This window comes from Rhinoraja longicauda, chromosome 6 (genome assembly GCF_053455715.1).
Source record: "Rhinoraja longicauda isolate Sanriku21f chromosome 6, sRhiLon1.1, whole genome shotgun sequence".
Lineage (NCBI taxonomy): Eukaryota > Metazoa > Chordata > Chondrichthyes > Rajiformes > Arhynchobatidae > Rhinoraja > Rhinoraja longicauda.
In genome coordinates this window covers 69157417-69169474 of record NC_135958.1, presented here as the reverse complement: position 1 = coordinate 69169474, position 12058 = coordinate 69157417, and the positions used below count along the sequence as shown (strand labels likewise).

The 12058-nt window shown below is 44.7% G+C and overlaps 1 protein-coding gene across 7 annotated transcripts in view; it reads right to left on the bottom strand.

Annotated features, from left to right (window-relative positions):
• The window catches only part of bahcc1b (BAH domain and coiled-coil containing 1b), a 303723-nt gene that overhangs the window by 114083 nt on the left and 177582 nt on the right, over window positions 1–12058 (bottom strand). The window lies entirely within an intron of this gene.

Below are 12058 nucleotides of genomic sequence, written 5' to 3'. Positions count from 1 at the left end.
CTTTTCCATGAATCTATAAGCGGGATGACAACTTTATTGAGACAGAAACTACTGCCGATGCTGGAATCTTGAGCAATAAACAAAGTGGTGGAAGAACTCAGCAGGCCAGGCAGCATCTGCGGAGAAAAAAAAACAGACTGTATCCGTCCATTTCCCTCCAAAGATGCTGCCTGGTCTGCAGAGTTCCTCCAGCGCTGTATTTTTCTTACGACATCACAACCATTGCAACGTTTAAGAAACATTGAGATAGGTACATGGATAGGACAGGTTTAGAGGGATATAGGCCAAACATAGGCAGGTGGATCTAGTGCAGTTGGGACAAGTTGGGCCGAAGGGCTTGTTTCCATGCTTTATGATGCTTTGACTACATCCTTATTCCCAGCCTATATCCCAAACTTAGCATTTTCCAGCCAGCTCATTCCTTAGTTTCACTTACTCACTCACCCCATTCCAAGTATCTTGATCAAACCCACAAGCTTGTGGCAACATGTAAAACACTAAATAACACATTTTGCAACTCTCTGGTATTACAGATTGAACCATGTAATTCCCCAGAAATACCCCTGCTCGCTGATTTGCATTTACTCCTCAAAAGGCATTAATTACTATGATTCCGTTCAGCATCTCAGATCAAACCCAAGAAAGTGTTGTAGCGCAGGTAAACGCAGCAGACAATTAACACACAGCACAAGCAGACAATATATGGAACCAGACTATGCAATTTTGAGACACAAGGAACTGTAGATGCCGAAATCACAAATGCTAGAAGAACTGCTACCGGAATGGGCGGCACGATGACGCAATGAGAGTTGCTGCTTTACAGCGCCAGGGACCCGGGTTCCATCCTGACCACGGATGCTGTCTGTCCGGAGCGTGTTCGTTCTCCTCGTGACCGCGTGGGGTTCCCTGGGTGTTCCGGTTTCCTCCCACATTCCAAAGATATACAGGTTAATTGGCTTTGATAAAAATTATAAATCGTCCCTAGTGTGTGGAATATTGCTAGAGTATTGGGATTGCAGGTCAGCATGGACTCTGTGGGCCGAAGGGCCTGTTTCCGCGCTGTATCACTACACTAAACTAACTAAACTCAGCGGGTCAAGCAGTATCTGTGAAGGGAATGAATAGGCAATATTTCGGGCAGGACACTGAAGAAGGGTCCCGACACGAAACGTCACCTATCCTTTTCCTCCAGGGATGCTGCCTGACCTATTGAGTTACAATACAATACAATACAATACAATACAATATATCTTTATTGTCATTGTACCCAGGGGTACAACGAGATTGGGAATGCGCCTCCCATACGATGCACTAATTTAGGTAATTTAGACAGCAGCAACCCAACGAAACGAACAGTTGTAACAGTTTTGGACAGGGTAAAGTGCAAGTTGATCTATGCGTTGTGGCCATCCGGCTCAGCAGGACCGGTTCATAGCAGCTATGGCCCTGGGGATGAAGCTGTTCCTGAGTCTGGAGGTGCGGGCATAGAAGGCCTTGTATCGTCTGCCCGATGGAAGGAGTTCGAACAGGCAGTTGTACCGGGCCCTGGTGAGACCGCACCTGGAGTACTGTGTGCAGTTTTGGTCTCCAAATTTGAGGAAGGATATTCTTGCTATGGAGGGCGTGCAGCGTAGGTTCACTAGGTTAATTCCCGGAATGGCGGGACTGTCGTATGTTGAAAGGCTGGAGCGATTGGGCTTGTATACACTGGAATTTAGAAGGATGAGGGGGGATCTTATTGAAACATATAAGATAATTAGGGGATTGGACACATTAGAGGCAGATAACATGTTCCCAATGTTGGGGGAGTCCAGAACAAGGGGCCACAGTTTGAGAATAAGGGGTAGGCCATTTAGAACGGAGATGAGGAAGAACTTTTTCAGTCAGAGGGTGGTGAAGGTGTGGAATTCTCTGCCTCAGAAGGCAGTGGAGGCCAGTTCGTTGGATGCTTTCAAGAGAGAGCTGGATAGAGCTCTTAAGGATAGCGGAGTGAGGGGGTATGGGGAGAAGGCAGGAACGGGGTACTGATTGAGAGTGATCAGCCATGATCGCATTGAATGGCGGTGCTGGCTCGAAGGGCTGAATGGCCTACTCCTGCACCTATTGTCTATTGTCTATTGTCTATTGTCACACAGGGATTCCATGCGTTAGGATGCTCTCTATGGTGCAGCGGTAGAAGGTCTTCAGCAGCTGTTGGGGTAGACCAGACTTACGCCAGCACTTTGTGTCTATCCTGCTTCAGACTGTTGGTATAGGGTCATCCTTTGGCCTGGATTTTCCTTTCTCTTAATCTAAATGATACCATGAGGTTTTTATATCCACTTGAAAAGTCAGTCAGCAAAATGTCCAGTCTGAGAGTTGAAGGTATTTATTCACAAAATGCTGGAGTAACTCAGCAGGTCAGGCATCATCTCAGGAGAGATGGAATGGGTGACGTTTCGGGTCGAGACCCTTCTTCAGTCTGAGAGTTGACACCTCCGACCATGCAATCTTCGACAAGAACTTGGGATTTGCACTAGGAACTGCAGATGTGGGTTTAGACCAAAGACAGACACAAAGTGCTGGAGTCACTCAGCAGCTCAGGCAGCATCTCTGGAGAAAAAGGACCGGTGACATTTCAGGTCGGGACCCTATCTTTGGGTTTAGGAGGACTGGGATTTGCACAAGAGTCAGAACAGTAAGTGTGTCAAGGCTGATTGATGGCTAAGACTTCTAATTTCTAAAACTCAAAGAGACCATGTTTCTTCCAATTCACCAGAGGCTGTAAATACGGTCGCCGTGTAGAGACCGGTATCAGGGATAGTGATTGGAATGAATGTACTTTTAGTATTAAGCCTCTCTCCCCGGCAAGACATAGTACTGACTCTCAGTCTGAGGAAGGGTCTCGACCCGAAACGTCAGCCATTCCTTCTCTCCAGAGATGCTGCCTGACCCGCTGAGTTACTCCAGCATTTTGTGTCCATCTTCACTGACAAGAAGGGACAGGAAACCATCTCTGCCCAGGGATCTCAATCAGCCACGAGGAAAGACAATGAGGATAACACTTTGTGGAGATCAGGGCGGTTCTGTGGTACAACTAATAGTGCTGCTCGTAGCGCTGTGTCCCACAGCAGCAGCGATCCAGCCTCAGTGCTGTCTTCATGTGCTGTCTGCACATCCTCCCAGTGGCCGGGTGAATTTCTTCTGACTTCCCAAAGATATGTGGGTTGGTTGGTTAATTGCCACAATAAATTGTCCTTAATTTATAGGTGAATGGTAGAATCTGGTGGGGACTTGACAAAGTGTAAGGGCCACAGGATACAGAGAAAATGAGTGGAGGGTGGGATGAATCGAAGGCCTGACATAGACTCATTGGGACAAATATCCTCCTTCAATGTGTGAACTTTGGGTAGGCACATGGATATGTAGGGAGTGGAGGGATGTGGCTCATGTGCAGGCAAAGGACATGAGTTTATTTGGCATCATGTTTTGAGTGACTCTAACAAACTTCTACAGATACACGACTGACAGCAGACTATCAGGTTGGGTACAGAACTTTGTTTGGGTACAGCACCAAGACCACAAACAAATTGCAGAGTTGTGGATGTGGCCCAGTCCATCACACAGACCAGACTGCCCACGATTGACTTCATGCTGCCTTGGAAAAGCAGCCAACATAATCGACATCGTTAAAGACTTGTCCCACCCTGGTCATTCCTTCTCTCTGCTCCCGCCAGGTAGAAGTTTGATTTTTAGATTTTAGATTTAGAGATACAGCGCTGAAACAGGCCATTTGGCCCACCGTGTCCGCGCCGCCCAGCGATCCCCGCACACTAACACTATCCTACACCCACTAGGGACAATTTTTACATTTGCCCAGCCAATTAACCTACAAACCTGTACGTCTTTGGAGTGTGGGAGGAAACCGAAGATCTCGGAGAAAACCCACGCAGGTCACGGGGAGAACGTACAAACTCCGTACAGTACAGCACCCGTAGTCAGGATAGTTTGAAAACGCACACCACCAAACTCAGGAACAGCTTCTTGTCCTCTGAATGGTCTTTCCATGAGCTGAGGTGGTGGGTTCACCTCTACCCCATTTACGGACTTTGGACTTTGCCTATGGAACTGGTGCGCTTAAAATGCTGAGAACTGCACTGCATTCTGTATCTTCCCCTGTGCTCTAACGATTGTACGCGAGTTTGGCCTGATTGTAATGAATGGAATTATCTGATCTGATTGGATAGCATGCAGTACAAAGCTCTCCAATGTACCTCGGCACAAGTGCCAATAATGAACCTAAACCTAAGGTCAAACATTGTGGGTCGGGGGGGGGGCTGTTCCTGAGTTGCACTGTTGTATGGTTGAAGCGGACTGCCACTGAGCCAGGCCACTGACGGGGCTGCGAAAGAAAACATACTGAGCTACAAAAGATATTTTGATGGCAGAATCATCAAATAAACCTCTAACAAGCAATCTTTATCCAGAATTCTGATTGGATTTTCACTCAAAAGAGTTAAAATCTAATTTCGGGGAAGGACTCGCATAAATCTTCAAAAAGGTCACGGACTAAAATAAGCAAATTATGTCAAGTTGTTTTAAACAAGACAACCAGCATGATGTCACAAAATATTGCAACACAATGCCCGTTCTCAGGTTCCCTGGCCATTCTATCGGAATTACATCACCTTTTCCCTAATGCAGGAATGTTTGTGGATTCAATGTCCATAGATACTTCAGGAACAATCAATCCTTTTGAGTAGAACTGATCAATGAGCTGATAAAAGTGTTATTGATTAATAATGTAATGAGATTACGGGCATTTGATCATTTAACAGCCTACGTGTAAGCATGTGACGGGATTTACATTTTGGAATCTGCACTTGGGAACTAAAGAAAACACAGTGCTTTCAATGAGACAATCATTGCAGGTGGGACAAGAGTAGCTGGGTCATGTTGGCCGGTGTGGGCAAGATGGGCCGAAGGGCCTGTTTCCACACCGTATCACTCTACGACTCATTGCCTGTAACTAGACACAAAACGCTGGAGTAACTCAGCGGGTCAGGCAGCATTCCTGGAGAAAAGGAATAGGTGACGTTTCGGGTGGGAACCCTTCTTCAGACCCCTCAGAAGTCGCCTATTCTGTTTCTCCAGAGAAGCTGCCTGAACCGCTGAGTTACTCCTGCACTTTGTGTCTTTCTTTCATATAAACCAGCATCTGCAGTTCTTCCTAGTCATTGCCTGTGATAGGCACATAAAACGCAATGATATGTCAGCATTGAATGTAACATGTATGTATGTTACATGTTTGCAAGGCACATATTATATGTATGTACATGCTGGCTTAGATTGTTCTGCAATGATGGATGCTAATGATGCACCCTGTGAATTTACCACTGGGAAATTATTCCATATCTTCCTCCCTTTTAAAATAATATCCTGCAGAGAGCGCTGGGATCAGCCAGAGGCACTGCATCCAGCAGCCACTGAACAAGAAGGTAGACACAAAAAGCTGGAGTAACTCAGCGGGACAGGCAGCATCTCTGGAGAGAGGGAACGGGTGGCGTTTCAGTCCTGTATGAGTTCAGTTTCAGAGGTTCTGCCTCTTGAGTTGCCTTCCTGCCAGTTTTAAGTGCACTCCAGAAGTGATTAGCAAGGAAGCGTTAGCATGACGTGAATCATATGCAACAACTAAAAAACTGCAATTAAAAAAACCAAATCTCCTGGCGGCTAAAAAATAAAATGTTGCCTTAATTTGTTTTTAAGGTACCTGCACAAGGAATGACCCGAATAATTGCAAGTGACTTTAATTAATAGGCCAATGATCTCAATTTTAAGATTCACTGAAAGTGAATCAGCTCCCTTCCTGTGTGATTCACAACCCCCTTGAGCACAAAAGTGCCATACATGTGGTTTCTATTCCATTTTATGCTATTCCATTCTCACAGATCCTCTGTCTCCAACATATTTGCTCTGGTCAGACCTTCTGTACAGGTGCCTCTGAAATGCTTCCTTTCACAGCTGGTAGAGCTGCTGCCTCACAGCGCCAGAGACCCGGGTTTGATCCTGATCTTGGTTGCCTGTAATCCAGATTGTAATGGAGGTGCCTGGATTAGCAATCCTAAAGTGCTTTATATCCCACCACAGCAGATAGGGAAATTAAATTCAAATTGTTGCATTCATTTGAAATAAAAAGCTACTATTAATAATGTGATCATAAAAGTATTGGATGGTTACAAAATCTTATCCAGTTCATTGGTTTCTGAATCTGTGGAAAGAGGGTGGCACAGCGGTAGAGTTGCTGCCTTACAACGCCTGAGGCCCGGGTTCGAACCCGACTACGGCCTACTGTCTGTTTGGAGTTTGCACGTTCTCCCTGAGACCACATGGGTTTCCTCTGGGTGCTCTGGTTTCCTCCCACACTCCAAAGACATGCAGGCTTATAGGTTATATGGCTTCTGTAAATTGTCCCTTGCATGTAGGGGAGAACAAGTGTACGGGTGATCGCAGGTCGGCGAGGACTCGGTGGGCTGAAGGGCCTGTTTTCATGCTTAGCTCTAAAACTAAAACTAAATCATCTTTATTGTCTGGCTTATATACGACCCAAATCCCATCCACGTGGCTGACCCCCTGAGATGTCATGCGAAGCAATCAGTTTAGGGAGGCAGATGGGCAATGAACACTGGGGGAGCCATTCACATCCACCTCCTGTGAAAAAACATCTCGCTTGCCTTGGTAAGTACATAACCCTGACACAGAAAGACATTCAGTTCAACACTATGTTCAGCTGCATGCTATGCTTACTCCATACAGGCCTCTTCCCTCCTTAATCATTGAACTCAAAAGGAAAGCATTGCAAAGCAAAAATTGGACACTTTTAATGACCATTTACTGTAAACAGATTTAGTTTAGTTTGGAGATACAGCATTGAAACGGGCCCTTTGGCCTACTGAGTCCATGCCAACCATCGATTTCTCGTTCACACTAGTCCCATGTATCTCACTTTCGCACGAGGGGCCATTTTACAATCAACCTGCAAACCCACATGTCTTTGGGGGATGTGGAAACCGAAGAACTCAGAGGAAACCCACGTGGTCACAGGGAGAACGTGCAACCTCCACGCAGACCGCACCCAAGGTCAGGATTGAACCCAGGTCTCTGGTGCTGTGAGGTAGCAGCTCTACCAAAGATAGACACAAAGTGTTGGAGTAACTCAGCGGGTCTGGCAGCATCTCCGGAAAAACGTTTGAGTGACGTTTCGGGTCGGGACCCTCCAGAAATGCTGCCTGACCCGCTGGGTTACTCCAGCACTTTGTGTCTATCTTTGGTAATAAACCAGCACCTGCAGTTGTGGTACCAGAAGAAATATCAATGGAAGAAGCTGCAAGAAATATCAGAGAGCGTTTGATACATTTTAGTGTTAAGTGGCAATTATTTTTTGCTGGTTTTTGATTAAGCTATCGTCACCCGTTTCCATTTTCGTGATTGCAGCCAATTTCCCTGTTGAGCAGTCCTTGATGTAACTACATTTCAGTTTGAGCAATAACAGCGTGAAAAACAGAATTGATCAAGAAAAACAGAATAGTGAGTTGATGAACAGTCCCAAAGTGCCAGGAAAGCAGGGATCGCGATGCAGTAGTTTAGTTTAGTTTAATTTCATTGAGTTTAGCTTTGTTTAGTTTAGAGTTACAGCGTGGAAACAGACCCTTCGGCCCACCGAGTCCATGCCGACCAACAATCCAACTCGTTCTATCCTACACACCAGAGATAATTTAGTGCCAATTGACCTACAAACGTGCACGTCTTTGGAAAGTGGGAGGAACCTGGAGCAACTGGAGAAAACCCACATGGTCTCAGGGAGAACGTACAAACTCCGTACAGACAGCACCCACAGTTAGGATTGAACCTGGGTCTCTGGAGTAGTTCTTAAAATTCTTCCAACTCTTCTAATAGCTCTTATATTAGCTGCTGCCACTTGCGGCGGCAGGCAGAAGATAGGGAGGGAAGTTCGGCCTGTTGGGTGAACTTTTGTAACTTGGTTGGCGGCGCCAGACACGTGACGACACTTGTCTACTGCCCGGGTGAGGTCTGCTATATGATTTTACCGGGCTGTATGCAAAACGAAACATTCCACTGTACCTAGATACATGTGACAATAAAGTATCCTCAAATCATTGAAAGTATCATTAAATCATTGAATAATTTCAAAGTCCTAATGGCAAGTCACTTCATTACAAGAATGCCCATCTTTAAGAAAATCTAGGCCAGGCCATTCAATAACATTCAGAATGTGTGCAGATGATATTGTGCATCTTATTATCTATTTATAAAGTTTTGTTCATTCTGCTGATAATGTTTGCATATGCTTATTATGTGAAAGTCTTAGTGATTAATCTGTTTTTCTATCACTGAATAGATGCATATAATAATCTATATGTGAATGTGCACACTTTTTAGTTCTATTTCTAGTGAGAATCATATCTGTCAGTATGTTGAAACAAGGATCTACAGCTGCCGGTTGGTGCACTAAAGGACACAAAGTGCAGGAGTAACTCAGCAGGTCAGGCCGCATCTTTGGAGAACATGGACAGGTGACGTTTCAGGTCGGGACCCTTCTTCAGGGTCTTGATCCGAAACATCACCCATCCATATTCTCCAGAGATGCTGCTTGACCTGCTGAGTTACTCCAGAACTTTGTGTCCATATCTGTCAGTATGTTGAATACTTTTAAGGACAAATTTGGTTTTACGTATCCTATGTAGCAAAGTCCAATAAACGAATGAGAAAAAGCTGCCACGTTTCTTAATTGTGAAGTTTTTACAGATTCAGTGATATAAACTTAAAACTGATGACACCTTTCGTTTAAGAAAATAACTGCAGATGCTGGTACAAATCGAAGGTATTTATTCACACACCTTTAGTTTAGTTTAGTTTAGTTTAGAGATACAGTGCGAAAACAGGCACATCAGTCCATCGAGTCCGCGCCGACCAGTGATCCCTGCACATTAACATTTATCCTATAAACTAGGGACAATTTACATTTATACTGATGCCAATTAACCTACTTTGGAGAATGGGAGGAAACCAGAGCACCCGGAGGAAATCCACTCAGGTGACCACGAGAACGTACAAACTCCGTACAGACAGCACCCGTAGTCAGAATCGAACCCAGGTCTCTAGCGCTGTAAGGCAGCAACTCTACCACTGCGCTACCATGCCGCCCGATTGCATATGTGCTCCACTCTTTGTAGGACGTTGATATAATAATGTCGAGTTTTCTTGCATGCTTACACATCATCCTCCAGAACAGTGAGGTGCAGACCATTTAGCTCCTTGAGGCTGCTGCAACATTCAATGAAATCATTTCTTATCCCGTACCCAACTCCACAAGAACAGCATTTCTCCATATCCTTTTATACTTTCAACAATAACCCATCAATCTCGGATAAAATTTCTCCATATCCTTTAATACTTTAACAAAGACCCACCAATCTCAGGTAAAAAATATAACTAAAGCCCCAACAAGAATTATCATTTGTCAAGGAGAGCTCTAAATTTCCACCATGCTTTGGTTTTTTGTTTTTTAATTTCCTGCCAGAGTCTCCTGTTTACAGACTGTGCTCCAATCCACAAAAATAAAATCTCTCTAGCTCTCCTTTAATATCTGGTAAATCTCAATCATGCCATCCTTCAATCTTTTAAAAGCCACGAGCACTTCCATAGTTTGTGTGTTCTCTTTCTGTATCTTAACCCTTGGAGTCCAGGCTTCAAGTGCACCACACTCCATCTTAAGATGTGATCTTCCCAATGGGATTGATGTAGAAATCAGATTTGCTGCAGCATAACCATTACTACATTATGCCGCTGAATTTTAGATTTTTTTTTTTAGATTTAGAGATACAGCGCGGAAACAGGCCCTTCGGCCCACCGGGTCCGTGCCGCCCAGCGATCCCCGCACATTAACACTATCCTACACCCACTAGGGACAATTTTTACATTTGCCCAGCCAATTAACCTACAAACCTGTATGTCTTTGGAGTGTGGGAGGAAACTGAAGATCTCGGAGAAAACCCACGCAGGTCACGGGAAGAACGTACAAACTCCGTACAGTACAGCACCCGTAGTCAGGATCGAACCTGAGTCTCCGGCACTGCATTCGCTGTAAGGCAGCAACTCTACCGCTGCGCCACCGTGCCGCCCTAAGTCTATGAAGATATGAAGTCTAATGTTCCATAAACATCTAGTTATTTTCTGTACCCACCTAATACAATTCACTATGGGGTAGGAAAGAACTGCAGATGCTGGTTTAAACCGAACATAGACACAAAATGCTGGAGTAAAACAGTGGGACGGGCAGCATCTCTGGAGAGAAGGAATCGGTGACGTTTCAGGTTGAGAATCGGTGTGTCTGAAAAATGGTCTTGACCTGAAACGTCACCAGTTCCTTCTCTCCAGAGATGCTGCCTGCCCCGCTGAGTTGCTCCTGCATTTTGTGTCTGTCTTCAATACAATTCATCGATGTATTTTAACGACCCCAAAGTTTCCTTGAACCCCATAAAGTTCGGCTAATCATCATTTATAAAATATCTGTTCTGCGCTTTTAAGTTCCAAACTGAATGCTCTCAACCTTGTCATTAAAATCTATTTCCCCGGGATCACTTGTGTGGGAAGCAACTGCAGATGCTGATTTACACTGAAGATAGATGATAGAAAATGCTGAGTTACTCTGGCACTTTGTGTCCATCTCAAGCTCACTTGACCTATTTGTTTTTTAACACATGCTTCCATTTACACAGCTTCCAATCTAAGTGTCAACTGCGATCACGATCATCTATCGTGGATCAAATCAAGAGCAAACTACGTTAGTTATTTGGATTCATCCCCTCCTGTTGTAGCAAAGTCGAAACTTTAATATTTATGTCCATAGCACTGCGAATTAATTTCACAGTTTCTGTTTCGCTCTCTTCCACGCAATGTTGCTTGGGCCTAATGAACGAGTCTGGATAAAACTTGGCTCACGATTTTTTAGAGTTATGTGATTTTAATCTAGTGAGGGGTTCCTTGTTGAAGATGCAAGTAGTCTGCACTTAGTTAAGTTTAGAAATACAGTGCGGAAACAGCCCCTTCGGCCCACCGAGTCCACACCAACCATTAACACTAGCCTACACACACGAGGGACATGATTACAAGCCAATTAACCTAACAAACTTGTACGTCTTTGGAGTGTGGGAGGAAACCAAAGTTCTCGGAGAAAACCCACGTGGTCACGGGGAGAACGTACAAACTCCGTACAGACAGCACCCGTAGTCGGGATCAAACCCGGGTCTCTGGCGCTGTAGTCGCTGTAAGGTAGTAACTTTACCGCTGCGCCACCATGCAGCTTAAAACATCAAGCCAGAATGGGATGGGGGGAGGGGGGTTGTTGTTGAGCAGGCAAGAATAGATACAAAATTGTGTTGTACCATTCCATGACACAAGATGTTGGCTCCAAGTAGTTAATCGGTTTACATGTTTCAGCTGGGTTTCTGATCACTGGAGCAAATCAAAGCCAATTTCAGATTTACTGAAATGTCAGTGAAAACAACACGTTGAATGTTCAAGTATAATGCACTCAAGACTTTGCCCCATTACAGCCAGTGGCTGTTTGCATTGGGATCTGTAGCTCCTGCTCAGCCTTTTATGCTATGGATTGAGGAATCTTTGAACTTCTCAGAAGTTGACAGATTTTGCCTCTGAGCCACAAAGTCCAAACCTATATCTAAGACCATTAGATATCTGATATTTAAACAGCAGTTCAGAGATGAGATGATTTTCAGATGAGTTCTTAAAACCAAACCTCATTTACCCTCTCAGCTGATTTACACTTTATACTTTAGAGATATAGTGCGGAAACAGGCCATTCATTGCCTTATGGTCACATTTGCAGAGTATGAACATTTGGAATGTAAATTGCTTTTCATAGAAACATAGAACATAGGTGCAGGAGTAGGCCATTCGGCCCTTCGAGCCTGCACCGATCATCCAACTCAGTATCCCGTACCTGCCTTCTCTCCATACCCCCTGATCCCTTTAGCCACAA